This window comes from Cavia porcellus, unplaced genomic scaffold (assembly GCF_034190915.1).
Source record: "Cavia porcellus strain 051 isolate PalLab524CR breed Dunkin Hartley unplaced genomic scaffold, mCavPor4.1 scaffold_1, whole genome shotgun sequence".
NCBI classification, from domain to species: Eukaryota; Metazoa; Chordata; class Mammalia; order Rodentia; family Caviidae; genus Cavia; species Cavia porcellus.
The window spans coordinates 45,239,291-45,262,253 of NW_026947484.1; the positions used below are offsets into that span (position 1 = coordinate 45,239,291).

Below are 22,963 nucleotides of genomic sequence, written 5' to 3' on the forward strand. Positions count from 1 at the left end.
TGAGCAGGAACCCATTAGGGGATCTAGTCAACCCAGCCCCCTGAGCTACACGAGTACCAGATTCTTGTTTTCAGCCAACAATCCTCGCCTAAGCTCTCTGGGAGTTTGTTATTCACCACAGGTACCCGAAGCCTTCACATAAAGAGGAGGTCTCACATGGGTCCACAGAGGGTCCTGGTCTTGCTGTCTGTCCCTGGGCAGAGGAAGTCTCCTCCCCACCAGCTTGCTACCGTGCGCCCTTCCTCCGACAGATCCGCTGTGGCTTTGAGTCCAGCAGTGGCCCGGATTCAGGTCTTCACTGCAAAGAAAATACATTTCCTAGCCTACCACATTCAAAGAACTGTGGGAGGCACGTCCACCCACAGCGACTCTGCGTCAAAACAGACTCCGCTCCACCTCACGTCCTTCCGTTCGCTGCAGTTTGGGGTGTTTTTCGGTCTAAATTAAATCTTGTTTTTCCAAACACAATCTAAATTTCTTGACAGCAGTGACCCTAGTTTACTTTTACTTTTTGATCGTCAGAAAGCAAATAGTGATTAGACTTAAACTTGGAACTGGCTGAGTTTGCAAAAAGCCTAAGGCCATGATGATACTAGAAAGAAAAGAAAAATTGCAGTGGTGCTAGGGGCAGATCACACTGCCCAATAGGAGCCTGATGGTGCCAAAATCTCAATTAACTAACTAACTAATTAATTAATTAATTAAAAAATGTATATGGGGACAAATGATTCTGTTATGCAAATAGCCTAGAAATGATAAATGCAAAGCCCAGGCATTGGAGGGTGACATTTCTCTACTGGTTCCATGTTGTCGCCCCGTTAATCGGAGGTCACTGTGTTCTTCCAAGAGGTAGGCAAGATTTTTCCTGCCCACGGGATGCAAAAAAATTGACACACAGTTCAGCTTGGGATTGTGGAGCTAGAAATTCAGGTCTGGAGACATCTGCTGGCCGAGCTCCTGGCAGACAGGGCCCTCTGAGCAGTGTCGCTTGGTCCTGGAGAGGGCTCAGATGCCAGCCTCTGTCTGCAAGCAAGGTCCTCCTGCTCTGTGGAGCCGCCACCAAGAACAGCAAACTGTGACGTTGGCGTCTGTGACCCATCATACACCTGGCCTTGGGGCAGCTGCAGGGTACCCGCCTCCAGGCTGGGCTGCTGGTGTCTTCCTGCACCCCACCTTTGCCCCACTGTGCAGAGCTGGTGGGCACCTCCAGGCCCCACAGAACAGGAGCTTCTGGGGGACCTGCCCTTGTCCCCTGTTCCCTGGTAATAGCAGGACCCCAGCCTTGTGATCTAAAGTTTTAAATGATGGAGCCAACGACTTCTCCCCATTTCTGTGTAAGTCCTGACCAGCATGGCCTACTTGTTTGTCCTTGCATGGATCCTGACTCTCTCTCTTCCCGGGAGACTGTGCTTCCTGAAGTCCCCATGCAGACCCACATGCAGACCAGCTGCCAGATTGGTGGGATTTAGTGAAAAATGAAACTGCAAGGCCACCAGTCCCATATTATTAAGAACTTTAACTTCTTAAGAATTAGTAAATTAGGGGCTGGGGATTTAACTCAGTGGCATAAGCGCCTGCCTTGTAAGCAGGCGGTTGTGAGTTTGATCCCTGGTACCAATAAAAAAGGAAAAAGACAAAAAAAAAAAAAAAAAAAAAGGAACTAGTAAATTATTATTAAATAGTAAATTAAGAAATACAAAGAATTTTGCTGGGCGTGGTGGCTCATGCCTGTAATCCCAGCACTGAGGAGGCAGAGGCAGGAAGATTGCTGCAAGTTCAAGGCCAGCCTGATCTCCGTGGTGAGACTCTGTCTCCAAAAAAAAAAGTCAAAACAATGGCGCATCAGTCCACACAGAGGGCCCTTCTAAGAGCTGGGCCTCTGTCACTATAGGTCGTAGATCAATGAAACATTCTGAGTCACAGCTGCCCGTTGCTGGCATGAGCCTGGAATGCCATGCCCCTCCTGACAACTGCACAATCTTTCTTTGTTTCTTTTCCTTTTTCTTTCTTTCTTTCTTTCTTTCTTTCTTTCTTTCTTTCTTTCTCTTTCCTTCTTTTTTGACAAGGTCTCCCTAAGTTGCTAAATTGCCCAGGCTGGGCTTGATCTTGCAATCCTCCTGCTTCAGCCTCCCAGAATGCTAGATTACAGATGTGTACTACCACACACAGCTCTGAGCTGACCTGGCCAGTGAGAGCACTGCACCCTCTTGGTCATGATTGGTTCAAGGACAGCATGAGACCCAAGCATAACCAATGAGAAACACTGCTCAGAACATTGCAGCAGGAGAGGAGGTAGCTTTTTGTGGGTGCTGCCAACTTAGCAGGAAGCAAGCCTAATGCCCCTGAAGATCACCAGTTGGGAAACCCTGCCCAAGAGAAAGTTGGCACTGAGGAAGCAGAGCTGAGGTGATGGGCGTGGGGGCCAGCATCATTTCAGTGTTGGAGTGACCTGATCTGTCCTTCCTTCCTTCCTTCCTTCCTTCCTTCCTTGCTTCCTTCCTTCCTTCCTTCTCTGCTCCCTTCCTTCCTTCTTCCCTCTCTCCTTCACCATCTTCCCCTCTTCTTTTTCCTTTTGTATGAACCAATAAATTTCCTACATGGCCTAAGCTGCTTATGTCACCTGAAATCAAAAGAGGCCCAGTGAATGAGCTGGAGCTTAATGAATGCCTGCCAGTGTTTGAGAGCGCCATTGTTCAGTTCTGTCACCTGTCCTCTGCGAGGTCCCATTTGACTTGAGGATCAGGACAAGAACCAAGAGCTCAGGGCAGCTGTGGGTTCCCACAATGAGCATGTTAAGGGTTATATCTCACTCAGGACAGAAGCGGGAAGCTTTTTGCTTTGGGAATTTGAAGACAAAGTTTTTGTTACGTGTATTTTCTTTTTATAACAGGAAAGAACAATGCTAAGTTGATCATTTTATACAATTTGAAAGATTCTAGACACTAGCGTGCCAGCCCAAGCGCTGACTCGGACAGGCCTGACGGAGGCTTTGAGACCCACAGTCCAGGCAGAGTCGCTGTCCTGAGGTCTACAAGCTCCGGAGCTTTCTGCCCTGGCGGACCCACAGCGCTACCCGCATGCTTTCACCAGAGTCTTATTTGGAATCGTGAGCCAAGGTCTCAGATTGCTGCATCTGCTGCCAATAGCAAACATTATCTGTCTTCTGGATATCTTGGCAGGAAACGCACATTTTTATACCTCCGGGCCAGCCAAAGCCTTGAGGCTGGTTGCCTTCCTGGTGATCTCACTGAGTCGTCCTGCACTCTGCCCAGAGTGAAGCCTGAGCCATGACCCTCAGCCGGCACTGCTGCGACGCACCTGTCTCTCTGGTCTCCCACTGCGGTCTCCCTGGTACTCCTCTTGGGCTCGTCCTGGGTGCCCTTTTTTGTCCTGAGACCCTGTTACTTTATGAATGTCTCTCTATCCTACTGCTGCACACTCCCCATGTAGTCGTTTTTGCCCTCTTTGAAACTAGATCCTTCCCTGGATTCCATCTGCCCCATGGGCCTCTCACAGTCCTCTGGTGGAAATTTCCAGGGCCTTCCCCAGCACGAGCCTCCCACCATCCTGGGAGGGTTGAATTTCTTTTTCTTTGAGACAAGGTTTTACTATATAGTTCAAGCTGGCCTTGAACTCACTAAATAGCCCAGGCTGACTTTACACTTGCAGGGATCCTCCTGCTCGGCCTGCTGAACACTGAGATTAGAGGTGTGTGACCCTACAACAAACTCAAAAGTTGAATTTTTCTACGTGCATTTCAGCCACAGACTAGCCTTGAGGGCTTACCTCCTTAGCCTCAGTGACATTTGTCTCCTTCTTTTCTCCTGCCACATCTATAGCCTTCAAAACTCAGAATTGATATGCGAACCTGGAAAATCCTATTTTCTATCTTCAATTCCTTAGTTTCCAGGACTCACTGTCCAACAGTATTTTTTGTTTGTATCAAGATCTCTGACAAATAGACAACTCCATTTTTCCCTGGATTCACACCTTCAAGGCTAGAAGTGTGGCTCACTGATAGAGCACTTGTCCAACATTTTGGAGGCTTGATTTCTATCGCCCAGAACCTCAAACAACAAAACACATTCCACAAATATCTGTGGAGTCCATGTATGTGCCAGGCACTGCCAGGCTAAACTCATAAAGTTTCATTCTAACAGAAAGGTGTGTCTGTCTGTTGTCACTGCCTAAACAACCTCTCCAAGGCCTAGTGACTTCAAACAATAGGGATTTATGTCTCACAGTTCTCTGCCAGGCATTGGGTCAGGGTGAGGTTAGGCAGCTCTTCTGTGTACTGTTATCATTTGATGTCATCATCCAAGGGTACTCCCTCATCTGACAGCTGGGCTGGGCTGAAGGGCCTGTGTCTCTCAGGTACTTCTCCATTTGGAGAGCTTGGTCTTCCTCATCACATGGTGGTCTTGAGTTAGGCAGATTTGTTACAGGGCAGCTGGTTTCTATGAGTAAAATTGGCACTGACAACAAGCCTTTTGAAAAGTTAGGCCCCAAACTAGCACAGCATCTTTTCCGTATCATTCTATCAGTCAGATCAAGTGCTAGGAATTCACCAGGCCAGCCCAGATTCAACAGAAGGAAAAATTAGCCTCTCATCTTGACCAGTGGAGCAGCCTGTGTGTACAATGAGAGGAGGACACCATGGCGGCCATTTTGGGAGAATGTCTCCTGTGGAGAAGGGAGACAGTAAATATACAGACAAATGGGAAAATACCCAAGAGTAATCAGAGATTCTCAGAGAATCCGTGCAGGATGATTTGACAGAGAATGACTGACTCACTACTCTAGACTGAGTGGGCTGTCAAGGAAGTCTTTCTGAGGACGTGATATTTAAATTACAACTAAAAGGGCAAGAAATTTCCAGTTGTGTGTAAGCCCAGGCAGAAGGAAGTTCCAGTGCTCTCTTCTCCCTGGAATCTGTCTTCCCCTTCATCTCCATCACTCCAGCCACAGAACTTCATTTAGTTCTTCAAAACGTGTCCTCTTGCTCCATGGCCTTCTCTGCCCGGAGATGCCCCAAGCCAGACTGGTTTACAATGCACTCATCACCGTCCTTCTCCTCAGATACCCACAGCGTGCAGTCCCAGCAAATGAGGGGTATGAAACATCAGAGTGTCTGGGGGGGTCACCCTTATCTGTTCCTGTTGCCAGGAATGCGGATCGCTGGGAACACTTACTTTATGGGATAAAGTGTTGGCCAATTCGAGAATAGAAACTAAAGCCAGTTAAGAATTGTTGGTTTTTTAAAATGCAGTATCTGTCGGGCATAGTGGCACTGTCCTGCTGTCGCAGCTCTTTGGGTGGCTGAGGCAGGAAGATCACTTGAGCCCAGGAGTTTGGAGCTAAACTGAGCCACGCAGAGAGACTTTGGCTCTTAAAAAATGAAAAATAAAAAAGTAAAAATAAAAGCATAGGTTCCTGAACCCATTTCCAGACCCAGTAAATCTGATGGTCTGCTGGACAGAGGTTTACCAGTACCTGCAGGCCTCTGTAGAGCGGAGACATTCACCCTGAGCCTCACTGTGGCCTGCAGGATAAATCCATGCTCCACACTTACCAGGCCCTGCTCAGAGTGGCCCCTGTCCATGGGCTAACTCTTAGCTGTCCTCTGTAACCTTGTCCCAGCTTGTGAAAATCAGGAACTCCAAGGCCACACCCCAGCCCTGTTGACTAGACCCTCGATGATTCCTGTCCACCTAAGTGAATAAGAAACAGAGCTTCGTAACTTGGTTCAAGTCACCTGGGAGCCCACCCAGATGGACACATTTATCAGGTGGTTTGTTTTGTTGTTTTGTTTGTCTTTTTGAGACAGGGTCTTGCTGTGCAGTTCAGGTTGGCCTTGAGCTCACTTTGTAGCCCAGGCTGGTCTCGAACTCACAATGATCCTCCTGCCTCAGCCTCCCGAGTGCTGGGATTACAGGAGTGCGCCCCACACCCGGCTTCATTAGGTATTCATTCCCCACAGTCTGACACCAGACATTGTGGGGGTCACTACTCTAGGAACATCTGAAAAATTAGAGACCCCACCCTCCAGTTGCAGACCATCAGATTTATTGAGCCCTAAGAGCTATTTGTGCCTCTCCCCGTGGTTTCTGTGATCCCACTTGCCCTCCCGTGTCTGTCCCTCACTTCTCCGAGGTGCCCAGCCCCGCACGAGGTGGTCCCAACATGCCAGGCCTCTTCAGAGGTGACCGGGCTCTTCTGCCCATCTGCACTTCTCCTGAGAAACCAGCCCAGGGCTGGGGCCTTTGCAGCTCTGAGAGCGCAGCAGGCAGGCGTGGTGGGCTCTGGGCATGGTGCTCACTGCTGGGGGATGTGTGCTCCCCACTGTTCCAGGTGCCCCAGGCCCTGCCCGCTAGCCCGGCACCAGGTGGGCCCTGGGGTGGTGGCTGCAGCAGGAGAATGTGTTTGCCTGGTCCACCCTGTATCTTCCATGGGTTTCCTGCCAAGCCATGATGGTGTCTGGGGTGTGGCACACTCACACACACACACACACACACACACACACACACAAGAACAAGTAACACTAACAAAAACACTATGCAGAAAGACAGTTGATGCCAGGTTCTTACGAGGCTGGGCTCCGTGGTCAGCCTCTAGGAGGCTCCTGGAGAGCCTCCTCTGAAATCACTGCTGATGAGATGGTTGGGGAAACAGTGAAACAAATGCCTTGTGATCAGCCCCCGAACCAATCAATCTCTGGGATGCGTCTGCACTGCAGCAATGGTGGCAGGGGTGGTAGGGGATTGTGGGCGGGGAGTCCTGGGCTTTCTTTTCTAGGATTTAATGTATGAACGCACATAAAATGTCTCAACAGAGAGGTAAAGAGGCAGACGGACGGATAGACAGACAGACAGATGGCACTGTCTCTGCCGTGTCCCACCTGCCTTCCTGAGTGTCAGCCAGGGCTCTGGAAGGAGGAACTCCATCCCCTTGGCTCCAGAGCAAATCTACACTGGAGATCGCCAGCTTTGGGTGGGCTGGACACCTAGCACCCCGAGTGCTCCCCGAGGCTCCAGAGCCACTGAGCAGAGGCAGAGGTTCTGTGAAGGCTTTGAGGCCTGGGAACACAGATTGGTTTTGCTTGTTTGTTTGTTTTTGGAATGGTTAGGACTCTTAGGCAAAAACGAGACTTTGAAACAGGACTACTTCCCTCACTGCTTTAACACTACTGAGGGCACACCTGTTTATTACTTTAGGGGTTCAAGGAATTGGGGATGAGTTCGAGAAATAGATTTTTCCCCTGTGGTTCCAGATGGCCTAAATTGAAAACCACAAAACATGCCATGGCGCAAACAAAGAGACAAATTGAAAGGACCATGAAAGAAGGGGGAATTTTGCAACAGCTTAACAACTCCAAAGGTCAAGACCAGCTTCTCTGAAATTTTCTTGGCTTTCCCCTCCTGAGTCCAACACGGCTGCCACAGCTCCAAACTCAGGTCTTCACACAGCAGTGTACTAAGACAGAAGAGGCAAACACCTGCCTTGTGTTTTAAGAGCTGAGATAACCCTTCTGGAAGTCCCCATGCCTGGATTCCCATCACGTTCATTACTTACAGAACTGCATCATGTATCTGTACCTAGAAGCGAGGGAACACTTCAACTTATCTTCTCGGGACTGGGGAGACACACAGGTCTGCTAACCCAACAAATCAAGCCAAGAAGAGCAGCGAACAAAGCTGCTGAGTAGGAAGCCAGCCTGGGCATCCGCCCTTCTGGAAGAATCACAGTGCGCCTTAATGTGTGTAACACTCCATAGGGAAGAAACCAGCTCACTCCTTCCAACCCTGAGCATCACAGACTGATTTCTTCAGGAAGTTCTCTTTCATTTCCTGCAGGCACTGTGCAAAAAGCTGGCTTCTCCCTGCTGTTTGTCCCCAGTGAATCAGGGGCAGAGAACTAGAGACAGGCTCAGCCACTGGGGGACAGAGGCAGGCGGGTCTCCTCCTGCAGGTAGGTGCCTTTTCCTGTCCTCTGTTGTTCTAAACTAGTAAGTCGGGACATCACTTGTACTTTACTTTCTTCCCATTAAGCTTTCCAGTGCTCCCACCAGTGCCACCAGGGAGGGATGAAATGGTGGGACCGATTCTAATAGTGGCCCCAGAGGGACCGCTGGGGAGGCTGAGTCAGGACCACGAAGCCTCAGGACCTGGCGTCCCAGGCTTGGACAGCTGGTGGCTGCTTCCCACTGGACGCCGGGTCCCCAAACCTCACCCTCTCTCTCCTCTGCCCCCTCTCACTGCCCCCATCCCCACCTCCCCTCTGTGACTCCATCATGCTTGGGAATTTTTGGCTGGTTTGTTGGTTTCCAAAAGGGAGACCGTGCAGGTTATGTGAAAGCCAACGGGAAACCCAGCTGTAGCCTCTGCCCAGAACAGCCGGGAGCCTCCTGCCAGTCCCAGAGCAGAGGGAAAGGGGGCATCAAGGCAACTGAGGCACAGGTCGGTTTCTCAGCTGTGACCCTGTGCTTCCCGTCCTGTTCACCCCAGTCTGTACCTCCTCCTGTGGGCTCACTTTTGCTCCTACTTGGTTTCTCTCTCCACTCCCCACTATGGAACAAGAAATTGAACTCAGGACTTTTACAGTGAACTATATCTCAGCCTTTTAAATGTTTTTTACTTAGAGACGGAGTCTTACTAAATTGCCCAGCCTGGGCTTGAACCTCCAATCCTCCTGCCTCAGCCTCCCAGAGTGCTGGGATTGTGGGCCACACCCAGCTTCTTGGTTTGGATTGGAAGAGCAGGTGAGCTGCAGGAGGCAGAAGCCACACTTACAGCCTTCACTGGCTTCCCTGATGATTCCTGCTGCACGCTGCCCGGCTGGGCACCCACGCCAGGGTCTGGGGGGTTTACACAGGTGACAGACAACTTGCTAGGATGACAGAGAAGAGCTCAGCTTACACCACTTACTTCACCAGATGGAAAAAAGCATGACAATGAAATGGCATTTGCAGACCTAACGGTCCCAGGCCCCTGGCTGAGAGAACTGCCCAGTCTTGTTGATCTGACCATCATTCTATCCACCCACCACATGTGTCCCTTTCCCTGCAGCCCCAGCACTGGCCCTGCTTGTCCTTCCTGCTCCTGGGGCTCCCACTTCCTGACCTCCTCCACTCTTACCCAACGTGTCTCTCACCCACCACTTCTGTGCATCCTGTCCCTAAGCCACCATCCTCGACCTGCCAGGACTATGCACATCACTTCCCTTCTTTAAACTCCTTGCTGATTACCCTGAACCCAAAGCGGAGCGCTAAACCTTTACAGTGACCCACAAACGCCTGCCCCTCACCTGGCACTCTGCTTCCCAACACCCACAAAAGGTCTTGGTGGCCTTGTGTCATGTCCACATGCGACCCCTGGGGCCCTGTGCTCAGGGAGGTGCTGCATGCCTGGGGTCAGATGCTCAGTGAGCACTGCCATCTTGGATTTTTCAGTCATTCTGTCCTTGGCGTTATGTTTTGTAAGCAAAGCCTGATTGGCTTGGAACCTTGGCAAAGCTGTGTCCCACCTCCCGCCACCTCCCTGTTCCCTGGGGTCTCAGGTCCGATCTGGCCTCCCCTTTCATCCCTGCTCCACCTCCTCCTTGTGACCACTGCTACCCTCTGCCACCCAGGGGTGGCGGCCAGGTGCACCAAGTGAGAGGTCCATGCCCCACTGTCACCCGTCACCCCTGAGAGTGTGGGCCAGGGGTCCAGGAGGGTCAGAGTTATGCATGCGGAGTGGTCCCTTCAGTGGGCACAGCAGCTGTCACGTCCACACAGTGGGTGACAGAGCTGCTTGTCCTGCTGTCTGCACCATGGCAGATGCTGAACGTGTGCCGAGATGGAGGTCACAGTCCTTTGGGGGCTCCATCTGCTGGGACTCCAGCCAGAGGGCTCTGACTGCCCCCCCCACCCCCGGCAGGGTACACTCAGGTTTTCATTTGCCAGAGCATGGCAGGCATCATTGGCGAGTGTCTGAGCCTCTGCCCCTGGGCTTTTCCACAGCTGAGTCCATCCTGAGGGCCTGGCACCCAGATCTCTCCTCGGGCCACCCTGTCCTGCCCCACGTCGCTGACTCTCACCCGCATGTATAACCATGTGCTTGTCCTGTTGCTTGTATTCACTCTGTCCTCCCACCTGAAAAACAAGAGAAGGCAGGTGACATGTGTGTCTGTCCTGCTCAGTCACGGAGCTCAGCAGCGTCTGCAGACAGCGAATGCTCAGCAGAACCGAGGAGGGAATCGACGTCAGCTGCCGGGTGGCGAGCATGGTCCCCATTAAAGGCAGACGTGGCAAAATTTATGGTGGGTTCACACACGCTTGTTATTCTATTTTCCAAACTTCCCCGTCTGTGTCTGCGATATATTTTAGGGAAGTTTAAAAAAGAAAACACAAAGGTGTTTTTTGGGGGGGATTACACATAAATTCTTTCAATAATACTGTCTTCTCAATAACAAATCCATAAGGGTCTTTCCATGTTAGTCCACAGAGTTCAATTCTTTATAAAGAAAATGTGTTTATTTATTTTTTAATGAAAATGTATTTATACACAAAGAAGTATTCTGCTACAAAGAATAAACTTGGGTCATTTGTAGGAAAACGGATGCACCTGAAGACCGTAATGGTAAGTGAAATAAGCCAGACACATAAGCTTAAACACTGAGTGGTGTCTTTTATATGAGAACCCCCAAAGCTAAATAAATTAAAGAGCAAGATAAAAGCTGGGGATCTAGCTCAGCAGCACAGCACCTGCCTGGCAAGTGTGAGGTTGTGAGTTTGATCCCCCTCCACACACACACACAAAGAACAAAAGAAGATCGATGATAGTAAACAGGGGGAGAGATCTTTTGTAGATGTGAAAGGGACCAAGATTGCAGGGACAGGGAAGAGAAGGGATGGAAATGGAACATGAAAATAATTAAGGTTTGTTATGTACATGTACCACCTCCATAGCCCTCATGAACTGCAAACACTCTCATACTGGTGAGAATGAAAATTGAACCCTTGTTCAGTGGTTTCCATGAAGTGCAAAGCCACACGGTAGCTGCTCCCTACAGCTCCCCAGCCAGGCTGGACTTCTGTTCTTCTAAACTGTGCATACGCGTAAGCATTTCTAGAAGATAGGTTCCAGAGCAAGGAATCTCCCGGATCACAGGACTTGCATTTTTTTTTTCCTTTTTGTCTTTTTTGGGGCAGAGTTTCACTATATGGTTCAGGCCGGTCTTGAACTCACTTTGTAACCCAGGCTGGCCTCAAACTCGTGGTGATCATTCTGCCTCAGCCTCTTGAGTGCTGGGATTAGAGGCGTGCACCACAGCGCCCAGCTCTTTGCATGTTTTAAAATATAATACATTCACTCTTTGAAAGCACCTCTCCCTTCACCCTGAGACCAGAGGCCAGCCAGGCGTGCGGGCTGCTGAGCTGACTGGTGGACCTCGTGTTCCTGGGCACTGTGGCTCCCGCCCTCTGACCCCACAGCCAGGGTACGGAAGGCCCTGCCAAGGACTTGCTCAGGAGAAGGAAACAAAAGATTCCTTTCTACCTGTGTGCTCAGTCACTTCCTCTCCTGGGGGACTAAAGTGGGTCGGGCTTGAAAAAGATGCACGAAGTCCTTTGTTTACAAATAAAGAATTGCTGCTTGCTATTTTCCGGACAGTGGGAATCCGTTCTGTGGTCGAGCCGGCCTTACCACAGCAGCCCTGGGTGCCTGGGCAGGCAGGGCTGCCCTGGGCCTGGGGCGTCCACCAGTTGCTAGAGCAGCCTTTGCTGTCTAACAGTTGATCAGACAAACTACGGCCCTGTTATTTGCTGCGGAGAATAAGGCACAGGCCCTGCTCCTTAGCAGGGCAGCACAAAGGAGCTGCGCTGCTGTTACTGCCACAAGAAGCAGGGCAGAGGGAAAAGGTGCGGTCCCCGTGCCCAAGTGAGCTTGTACTCACAGCCCAGCGCGCACTGGGAACTTGATTGCTAGCCTCCCGGCTTCTAGGGAAGGCTACAGAGGATGGAACCAGGACACTGCGGAGGTGAGGTGCCACAGTTCTGCTTGGCCTCTCACACCCCAGGTTTGCGAGCACAGCCCTCCTCTCTGCCTTTGTTCTGCACATCTGCAGTGCAAGCCGGGGCAGGGCAGGCTCACCCGGCTCCCTAGCATGGGCCTGTGGGAACTGGAGCCCAGGGGACGGACATAGTGTATACTTATTTAATTATCCTCAGGGATGGAGGGGCACTCTGACCATGGGGAAATCCAGCAAATCTCATCTTTAAAAAGCAATCAAATTTATCTCCACCGGTAATGGGTAAAATGACAGATTGTCCTCAATGCACTGAGTAGGATCCAGTGTCATCTCTATTGTAGTCTTATTAAAAATATCTAGCAAGCTGGTGAGCGGCCTCGGCGCAAGCGAGCTGCAGGCAAGCCAGGAAGAGAACAAGTCAGCAGCCGGCTGAGACTCAAACATGTAGTGTGTGTCTCCCCCTTTAGCAGCTGGATGGTGTTGAGGTCAGCCAGAGTTGACAGCAACTAAGACACATAAAGCAACTACATGCTCATATTGTTGGGTTGATTATGCTGACCTGGGGTCAGAAGTCTGAGCATCTCTTGGGAGGATGACTGTATGCAATATAGCAAATATGGGGCATTGTCTTCTCTCTTCTCTTTGAAGGCAAATACAGTTTTCACTGTTTTGCTTTGTTCTGATTGTTTTGCTCTGTTCAATAGGTTTTATAATGTTCTGGTTTTGGTTTGACTTTGCTATATCTGATTGAATGGACTACTGTGAAGATAACGAGATATACTTTGGATGTTATCCCGGTAGCCTGCTCTAAGTTCTGTACCAATTTCACTGCATTGTCTCGATTGGCTTTGTTCTGTCGTGTTTTATTGTATTTTACTACCTTCAAAATAAAAACATCTAGTAGGACTCGGTTATGAGAAAAAATAAATCCAGATGGGGTTATATGTTAACATTATGAAGTACAAAAGAAAAAAATAAAAAGAAAAGATAGGGAACCAGTCTCAGAGACCTTATAAGAAGATGCAACCAAATGCGACTATGCTCCCTTGAGTGCGTCCCAGCTCCCCACGGTGGCTGTAATCATTTTGTACAGAAAACACATTGGCTCTTCAACTAAAAAAGGAAAAACCAACTGCATGACATTCGTATTCAAAATTTCTTTGGCAAAATCCGTACGGGTTACTTGATGTTTTTTTCATTGTTCAATTTTCCCGATGTGATCGTGGTCCGGGGATTGTGTAGGAAACTGTTCATGTTCTAAGGAGAGACATTGAAGTATTTACAGGAAAACCAACTGTGTGCAGGCTTACAAAGATTAAAAGAGGACAGAGCATCCTAAGCACCAGCAAATCTAGGTAAAGGGTGTGCTAGTATTTGTTAAAGTATTTTGCAAGCTGCTCTATCATTTTGATCTTTTTTAAAACAAAAAACTGGGGGAGCCAGGAGGGAACCCAGGCCTTTTGGTGGACGGGTGGGAGGGGCTAGAGCTGCCCTGTGCTTCCGGAGTCCCCGGCCCATTTTGTAACAGGGCAGCTCTGAGCAGCACTCCGGCTTCCTAGGCGGCAGGGTGCAGGGCTGCAGCCTCTCTGGGTCCAGCCTAGAAAAACTGCTTCCCCTGGATCAACCCTGGGCAGGGCTTGGATCCACCCAAATGGGGCTCAGCGCCCACTTTTGTATCAGACAAGGGCCAGGAGGCGAATGGGGTGATCAGGACAGCTCTGGCCAAGCACTGCAGGAGTTGAGAGAGACTTGGGGGCCAAGTGGCCCAAAGACACAAAGAGAGAATCGGTTGACACGGGGCGACTGAAGAGAAGAAAGGCAGGGATAAGGGGGGTTTCTAACCAGTGTGACTAGTACAGGTTGACACTGTTAACCGAGGGACAATGCACCAAGGTAGGCCAGTATGGGGGTTCTGTCAGGGATTTGATGAACTTAGAAGCTTGCAGGGAGCCTAAGGAAGAAATCTCACAGCTTGCTGGGAAGACAGCTCTGTAGCTCTGAACATCGATGGCAGAGCTGCCTTCCTCCAAAGAATGAGGACAGCGCCGCCCTGCCCAGCAGCCTAGCAGCAGAGCCCGCTCTTGTCACCAAGTCCCTCGGTGACGGAGCATGGCTGATGAGGAGGAAGGCATCGCAGGGTACATTAAAAGGCTCCGCATCCACACTGCGATGCTTCAGCACCCAGTGACTCAGCAAAGGCTGCTTGTGCCAAAGCACACAGGGAGTTGTTGGGCAAATATTTGAGCAGCATTTGGATCCTAAACCTGGGAGCACTGAGCCCCTACACGCCGAGCCAGCTGCAGCAGGGTGTCAAGGAGCTCCGAGCTCAACTCTGGTTTTCCAGAAATGACCTCCTGCCAAGAAACAGGTCACTGGCCAAAAGAAGGGAACGCAAAAAGCACGATAACCACAGGCCAGGGCGCCGTCTTCCTGCCCCGACCTTTCCCCAGAGGAAGGAATGATCTATTTCCTTCCTCCCTTCCTCTCTCCCTCTAGCAGCTTCTTGCTGTGTACTCCAGACTGGTCTTCAATGCCCTGTGTTAGCTGGGACTGGCCTGGATCTCACAGTGACCCTCCTGTCTCAGCCCCCTAGTGCTGGCATTGCAGGTTTATGCCACCCCACCCAGCTCCGTCTGCCTTCTTGTTCCGTGCTCTTGGCAGGTTGACTATGTGACTCATCTCTTAAGATCCAGCATGAGCCAGAGATGGATTTGAATTCCGGTTTCCCATTCACCAAGTGGTAGCCAGAAAGGCACCATCCTCTCAGGGGGGTCAGTGAAAGCGAGGTGGTGGCACAGAACTGTCCTGTGAGCTGCTTCTCCTGGGCGTCTGTGCAGTCAGGGCTGGGCGCCTCTGTCCTCACCCCCTCAGGCCTCCAGGGGCCAGTTCCAGTCCCTGAACAGAAGAGCAACAGCCATCATCAGTGTCATCAAGGAGGATGCCGGGAGCAGAGGCTGGAGGAAGCAGGGGTGGGGGCTTCGCTTGTGTGAGCCACTAGGAATTTCCTGTCATTTTCACTGTAAATGTCCTATTTATAAAGCTGAGTCACTGCAAGTGTTAGTTTACAGTGCACCAGAAGTGGAGCGAGCCAGAGAAGGGTCATAACAGGAAACGAGCAGCGCTCACCCGGTGACCTGACCTCACCCACAGGGTGGGGATGCTGGCCTGGCCTGGCTCAGTTGTACAGCCCCGGGAAGCAGTGAGCTCGGGGATTTGGGTCACTGGGCCAGATTACTCTATCCCTCTCTTCCTTACTCATTGACAAGGAAAGCCGGCCTCTTCATGGACTTCACACCCCCAGGGCCAGACCTGTTTCCTCAGGATCCAAGGGAATCTGAGGGTGCCTTCTGCTAACCCTCAAGAGCGAAACACCTCCCCCGCTCCACCATTCTCTGCTCTTCTGACCTCCATTTAAAAAAAGCAAATCTTCCCAAGAGGTTTGGGGATCTGGGTCCCTGAGGAGCAGAAGTCATTAAAGGCAGTAAAGGAGCAGAAAGGGTCAGCAGTCTGCAAAGCTCAACCACCCTGAGTGAGCTCATAATCTCTAGCAAGCGCTAGGAGCGGCCCAAGGGAACACAAAACCCTCCACACTGCCTGATTTTAGAGCCACTCTGCCAACCCTGAAATCAGGGTCACTAATCAGAGCCGTTAAACCACATCCTGTCTCCAGTAGCCCTAAACACTGCACAGAGCAGAGGACAGCCTGTTCAGCGCCCCTCAGAGGTCCAGAGAAGTTTCCAACCAAAGCGAGCTTCCTGCATCACTACAGCTTCTCATTAATCAAGGTCAGCAAGCCTCCTTGGTAAGCTGTTCTCCAACACTGCTGACTGTGCCGCCTCAAACTTTCGTTTGGGCCAGTCTCAGGGACCCAGCTCTGTGTGGCTTGTGGGCTCAACTCTGATTGCCAGAAACTCTAGGGACACAGGATCTTCAGACCCTGTGAAGCTCCTAGGCATTGGTGGCTTTGGGCAGCGTGATCCCCACAGGCAGTGACTTCTGAGGGAATGCGGTGGAGATGAACTGTCAGGACCCACATCTGTCTCACAGTGGTAGAGCTCCCTCCCTGTCCCACAGTGAGGCACTGTCTTGGTTACTTTTCTCTCATTGCTGAGGCAGAATACCCGATGCCCAAAATGAAGGAAGGAAAGGTTTATTTAGCTTACAGTTTGTGGAGGTTTCAGTGCATAATCAGCTGGCTCCAAGGCAGGGTAGCATGGTACAGGGCAACACTTCAAGGCAGCAGCCAGCAAAAGCACCAAGAGTAAAAAAGGGGGAGAGCAAGCTTCTTCTCTTCCCTTATATTATAAACTGGCCACCCCCTCCCCACTCCACTTACACCACCTCTGTGCTCTTCTCTTGCACATAATGAGGATATTTACAAAGCAAGGATCCTGGCTTTCTGCTGAATCACTTAGTTAAACTTCTTTTCTCAAGTTGACACAATGTATCAACCATAACAGGAACACAAGTCCCCAGGCTTCCTTGGGTATCTCTATTGGACCAGTGTCTTCCTGTCTAGCTAATCTTCCGGAACCTGAGGCCCTTTTACCATCTCCTATCCTGATGCTTCTCAGGATGCAGATGGACTTTCTCAAAGGCCCCCTCGGCCTTTGTTCCTATCTCTCTTCTCCATCTTCCTCCTTTCTATATTCTTCTCTTTTTGATCTTCCCACCATCTACAGAACTTTAGGCCACCTCTGCTTTTCCATCAGCCTGCAGCCCCTGAGGCCATTAGGCTCCCAGAGCCGCAGACAGGTTCTCCTCCCTCTGTCCCCATCCAAAGCTGCCAGTGCCAGGAGCTGACTCCACCACCCAAAAACTACATTTCCCATGACTCCCCAGCACCTACCTACCACAAAGCTGGGGGTAAGGGTTCCCTGCTGTATTAGTAGAAAAACAAAATGTCCATCAACTTAGAAAAAACAAATTAGAGCTAGTAAGAATTAATAAGGCTCAGCAAGTTGGCCAGACAGAAGATCTCCCCTACGAAAACCAATAGCATCTCTCACCTGCTACCCACAGCAGTTGTGAGAAAATATTATTACAACTCATGGCAACAAGAATCACAAAATATGTAGGCACTGATTCACCAAGAATATATAAAACTTCTTTAAACATCTTTAGAAGCTTGCTAAGGCCACAGAAAATGATTTGGTGAAATGAACCCTGCCTTTGGATTGGGTGGATTCGTGTGAGATGATTTAAATTAGATGACTTTATAAGGATTTAACAAGATTAATGATTAGCTTATAAACTCGATGGACAGTCAGTCAAAATTAAAGTTGGAATTCCTTTGGAAGAATGCAATAAATAAAACAATTAACTTTTAAAATGAATCATAGAAGGGAGGCTTGCCCAGTCACAGGCAACACAAAACCACAGTAAGTACAGTGGGGCGGGGCAGGTTCAGGAATAGTCCTGTCGACGAGGGGAACAGAATAGGATCGCTGAGCAGTACATCCTGTTCTGAGCATGCCTGGGCTGCGTTGCTTAATAGCAGGATGTGTTCTCCGAAGTGCATAGTTAGGTGCCATGTTATGAACCTCAAAGAATGTGCTTTCCCAAACCTTGGCGGCCTGAGTCCCTGAAGGTGCTACTGGTGTGACTGGCACAGTGTTTTAGAGTAAACTTTTTTTTGTTTCTTCTTGTTTTTGGGTTTTTTGTTTGTTTGTTTGTTTGTTTTTGTCTTTTTGAGACGGGGTCTCCCTATGCAGTTCAGGCTGGCCTTGAGCTCACTTTGTAGCCCAGGCTGGTCTTGAACTCACAGCAATCCTCCTGCCTCAGCCTCCAGAATGCTGGGATTACAAGTGTGTGCCATGACACAGCTAACTTTTTTTTTCAAGGACATGGGATATATTCTGAGAGAATGACAAAATTGGGGTAGAGCAAATGCATAAACCAGTAACACAGTATTTACACTCACTATCGAGTCTTACATGCTATACACAATTGATGTGCTGTGCTCCTGGCAGTGCCTTGGATTTGTTTACACCAGCATTACCACAAACAGGAGTAGTCTCCCACCATTGCTCTGAATGATATCACTAGGTGACAGGAATTTTCAGCTCTGTTTTAACTCTTCGAGACCTCTGTTGCGTATGTGGTCCACCACTGACCAAAATGTTCCTAGGCAGCAGCTGACTGCATACAATGTTTAACAGGTTGCAAATAAAAAACAGTTCTCCATGGGTTAAGGCATCAGTCCAGGTTTTATGGGACAGCCCACTACATTGCTGTCCTTGTAACAAGTAGACCTAAGGGGTAGCAAAGCATGTGACTTGAGCTGCAGCCAACAGGCTCTGTGTGGTGAACGGTAGCTGTAGTTCTTTGGGTCTGACTTCCGGTCCCTGTCCAGAAAACCAACAGCAGCGACCTCTCCCTGAGGCGTTAGAAAGCTGAACCAGGTGCATGCACTGAGCCCCAGGCTTCCCCCTTCTGCCCACAGGAAATGCATTCATTATGCAGCTAAGGAGCAGCCAGCTGCCACAGGAGCCCAAGATGGACGTGGGCTGAGATGAACAAACCCACTGAGACTTCAGCAGCAGTGGAGACTGAATGTTTATGTCCATCCTACCCCAAAGCCCTCCATGGAAACTGAACCCTTCCAGGTGATAGTGTTGAGAGGACACTGAGGGTGACCAGGGCGTGAGGATGGAGCGCTTACAGGTGGGATTAGCGCTCTTATAAGATAGCTCTAGGGAGTCACCTCTCCCCTAGCAGGCACCATGGGTGAATCTAGAAATGGTCCTCACCAGCTGCGCAATCTCCTGGCACCTTGGTCTCAGACTTCTCAGTCTTGCGAATGGTCAAAAATAAACTTCTGCTATTTATAAGCTACCCAGTCTGTGGCACCCTAGTATAGCAATTTCAATGTACCAGGACAAGCAATTTTTACCTCAGCTAATTTCATGAGATGTTTAGCTCTCCTGAAATCTCCAAAGCATAGAGAATTTTAAGAAATATATGCCAGGGAGGAGCCCACCAAGAAGCAAAATAGCCAGACTTTCTGGGAAGGCACGCAAGCCATGAGGGGCCTAGAAAGACAGAAGTCTGCACCTCCTGTGAGTCTACTAGTGTGTGGGCTGAGAATCAAAAGCCCCCCAATCCCCTATAAGCAATAGACTGGTTGGGGGACAGGCTGAGTTGATGTGGTCCACCACTGACCAAAATGAGGTAAAAAAAAAGCAACTGATTGCTTGTATTGTTTGGCTGATTTTGCAAGCCTGGGGTTGGTGGTCTGAGCATCTATTGGGAGGATAACAGTATGCAATACAGCAAATATGGGGGATCTCCTTCTATCTTGTTTTTGAGGTCCAATATTGTTCGCAATGTTTGGTTTTGCTCCAATTAATTGTTTTGCTTTATTCAATGTTCTGTTTTGATTGGTTTTATTCTGTTTTGTTTTGGTTCGATTTTGCTATACCTGATGGAATGGACAACTATTGTGACGATAAGGTACACTGTGGTGGTCATTGTTGTTTGCCTATTATCCTGCTTTTGAAGTTCTGTACTGATTTCACTGCTTTGTTTTTATTGGCTTCATTCTGTTTTGTTGTTATTATCTTTAAAATAAAAAATATTTTTAAAAAGGAAAGAAAAGAAAAGAAAAATATGCCATAACAAATCAAATCTCATAAAGGTATGGAGTTGAAAGCATATGAATCATCCCAACTCTTGGGAGACGGAGGCAAGTGTTCAAGACTAACCTGGGATACATAGCGAGACCCTGTCTAAAAAGCAAACAAATGCAAAAACAAAAAACAAAACAAAGCCAAATCCCTTGAAGTTTGTTCCATTTTATCTCCCTGTTATTCATTTAGTATTTCTGTAAAACACCACCCACTTCCTGGTGTTTTAGGCAGGACTGGTTGGCTTATGTTCAGGGAGTCCCCTCAGAGCAGTGGCATCTGTTCAATACCCGTTTGATGTCACCTGCAGGGGCATCTTTTGGGCAAGGGAGCATGGAGGGGATAATAACTTGAACAAAGCTACACATCACCGGACTATAAAAATCATTACAGGATTGAAGAGTATAAAGACTTAATGACTCAGCAGAGATGGAAGATATATTTCAACCAGATCTCAGGCATTTAAAATGCATTTGGCATGCTACATTTGCCTCCTCTAAAAATGGGGAAAAATACATTTAGAGCAAGACTCACCCCAGCCCCACCCTACCAGAGGGTGGATGGGAAAGGGAGGGACACTGCTCCTTTAGTACCCAATGAGCCATAGGTGCTAGGGTGCTCTGATGGCGTGTCTGTGGGGCTGGTGGCACCTGTAGCCTCCCTCCCCACCACCTCAGAGATGCATGCCCTGCAGACAGCGTTGAGAGAGAGACAGAGAGACACAGAGAGAGAGAGAGAGAGAGAGAGAGGGAGAGAGAGAGAGAGGGAGAGAGAGAGAGAGGGAGAGAGAGAGAGGGAGAGAAAGAGAGGGAGAGAGAGAGAGAAAGAGGGAGAGAGAGAGAGAGGGAGAGAGAGAGAGAAACACCCTCCCAGGGAAGATTCTAGAAAAAATCTGCCCTGCCACAAACAGCAAGAGGTCAGGCAGCTGAGGAAATGCACTGGGACTGAGGACTCAGGAAAGTGACTTTCAGGGATGCAAAGATTCCCCTCTGGTGTGGGTTCTTTCTCAGATCTCAGCTCCTGCACTGTGCTAGAGTTGCCATAATGCAGCTCCTCAGACGAGACTTGGGTGGCGGTGGGACTTGATTATCTTAGTTTTCGAGGCTGGAGAGCTGAGATCCACTAGTAGTGAGCTGGTTTCTTCCTGTGAGGAAATCCATCCCGGGTCTCTTTCCCTGGCTTGCAGGTAGCCGTCTTATCCCTGCGTCCCCGTGTCATCTTCCCTCTGCTCGCATCTGTGTCCTGTATCCTCTTCTTACGAAGGCATCGGTCACTTCTGGCTGGAGCCTGCCCTGGCTCACCTCCTTTTATTTTGCTAACCTCTGTAAAGACCCCTCTCCAGAGAATTGCCCCTCTGACATGGGGCCGGGGGGGGGCTGGGATATCACCACATGGACTTGGGCGGGGGAAGCTGATTCAGCCCGGGAGAGTTACTCATGCTGAGTATAGTCCCAAAAGGAGCCTCTGGGGCTGTTTTGTTATTAAGAGCGAGAGAGAAAAAGCTCACAGTGTGCGTATAACATGGCTTTTGTGAGGTGCTCCTGTGACGTGAACCCCACTCATAGACCCGTGCTCCCCTCTGGGGACAGAGCAGTAGCCACAGCCGAGGCTGCTGGGCCCGAGCCGATGCCGTGATCTTCCCCAGCCTCCATCTCCCCATTCGTGAACCAAAGGACTTGAGCTGGAGAGCTGGTGCCCCAAGCTCCCGGAAACTTCCCTGTGTGACAGAGACAGGAAACTAAAAGCTGCCTGGTCCAGATTCCTCTGCAGCCAGTGCCTTGTTGTAAGTCAGGTCCTCCAGCGAGACGCCCTGGATGACAAACTCAAGCAGAGGCCGCCTGTACAGGCGGGAGGAGGTACAGAGGCCACAGCCATGGTTCTGGGGCTCAGGGCCAGGCCAAGGAAGCTAAAGGAGCAGCAGAAGACACGGAGGTGACAGAGTGGGGGGATCCCCCCAAAGACAGGCTGGCAAAATTACAAAACACACACGCAAACATGTTCACTGCAGCTTTGTTGTCACAGCGAAAGACTGGTGACAGCCCCAGGTCCCTTATGGGAAAGTGGGCGAAGGTGCTAGGGTCCCTGCACACACAGTGTGGACTCCACGGCTCTCCACGGTGTCTACACGGTGCTCTGAATAATCTTCAAAATGTAGTTTGGGGAAAAGCAAAGTGAGAAAAGGTACAAAGTCCATGGGCACTGAGGAAGCAGGCATGGATCTAAGCAGGGCTAGAAGACGATTTGATTTTTTAAAAACATGACAGCAAAGGACATGTTGCGGTTAATCCCCTTAAAATCCTCCCGGTCGTCCAAACGCACTTACCCCAGTGTGTGCCACTTTCTGAAGCAGGTCTGGAAGTCCCCTTCCCTGAGGTCAAGATAACCCCGAAAGGCCAATGTCTCGAATCAGTTCAGGCATCAAAGTAGCCAGGACGGTGCCACTGAAGACATTCGCAGAAGAGGACGTCACAACTGCTGCAGAAAGAGACCACAATGAAAGGAGGAAGGGAAAAGACATAAATTAGTATATACATGCGTAAGGTAGCTAAGATGACTATACTACTCATTCTATGAGTTCTTAGAAAAGAACAGTTAACACTCATGCGACTAGATCAATTATGCATGTCTGTGTCTGGTCAACTAAGCAATCCTTTTGAAGATAACAATATGCAACATAAAACCATTATTAAATTCTTGTCTTGTTTTGAAAGCTTGTATTGTTATTGTTTTGGGCTTGTTGTTATTTGTTTGTCTCCTTTGCTTTTTATTTTCCTTTCTGTGTCTTTTTTCTCCTAAATAAAAAAAAAAAAGAAAGAAAGAAAGAGGCAAGAATGATGGAATAAAAGCATTCAAAGTGCTGGGGATCTAGCTCAGTGGCACAAGCACCTGTCTGGCAAGTGTAATGTTGTGAGTTCGATCCCCGGGACTGACAGATAAAAAAGTGTTTAAAATGAATATTCTGAGGGAGATTCATGGTAATGTGTCTTTTACTGTACTAAATATTTAAGCAATTTAAATGTTTGCCATTGTTTTTGATCATACCATATATATTCATGCACACACGTATATGTATGCGAAATCTTGAGTAAACCACTCCAAAGAAGTGGTCTTATTTATTATTGATCTCTTTCAATAATAAAAGTGGTATGACTAAGCTGTCGGGTTCCAGCCTTTGGCAGTGAAACTAGAAACCAGGGACACATCGCCTTCCTGCCTCCTTCTCTTGCCCGGTGAGAACAGAGAAAGACAAAGAAACAAAGAGGCCAGGAAGTTAGCATCTGAGCATCTGCCATTCAAAGCACAGGGTGGATGCATTAGAAGCACTT

At 49.3% G+C, this 22,963-nt stretch overlaps 1 long non-coding RNA gene across 1 annotated transcript; it reads right to left on the bottom strand.

Moving 5' to 3' along the window:
• Positions 1–1,984: 1,984 nt before the first annotated feature.
• LOC134475738 (uncharacterized) lies at positions 1,985–22,312 on the bottom strand. Its single transcript, XR_010046960.1, has 2 exons — positions 21,961–22,312; positions 1,985–10,132 (listed from the first exon to the last, which is right to left on the bottom strand). It is a non-coding gene; the product is annotated as an uncharacterized LOC134475738 (long non-coding RNA).
• Between the last annotated feature and the right edge of the window lie 651 nt (positions 22,313–22,963).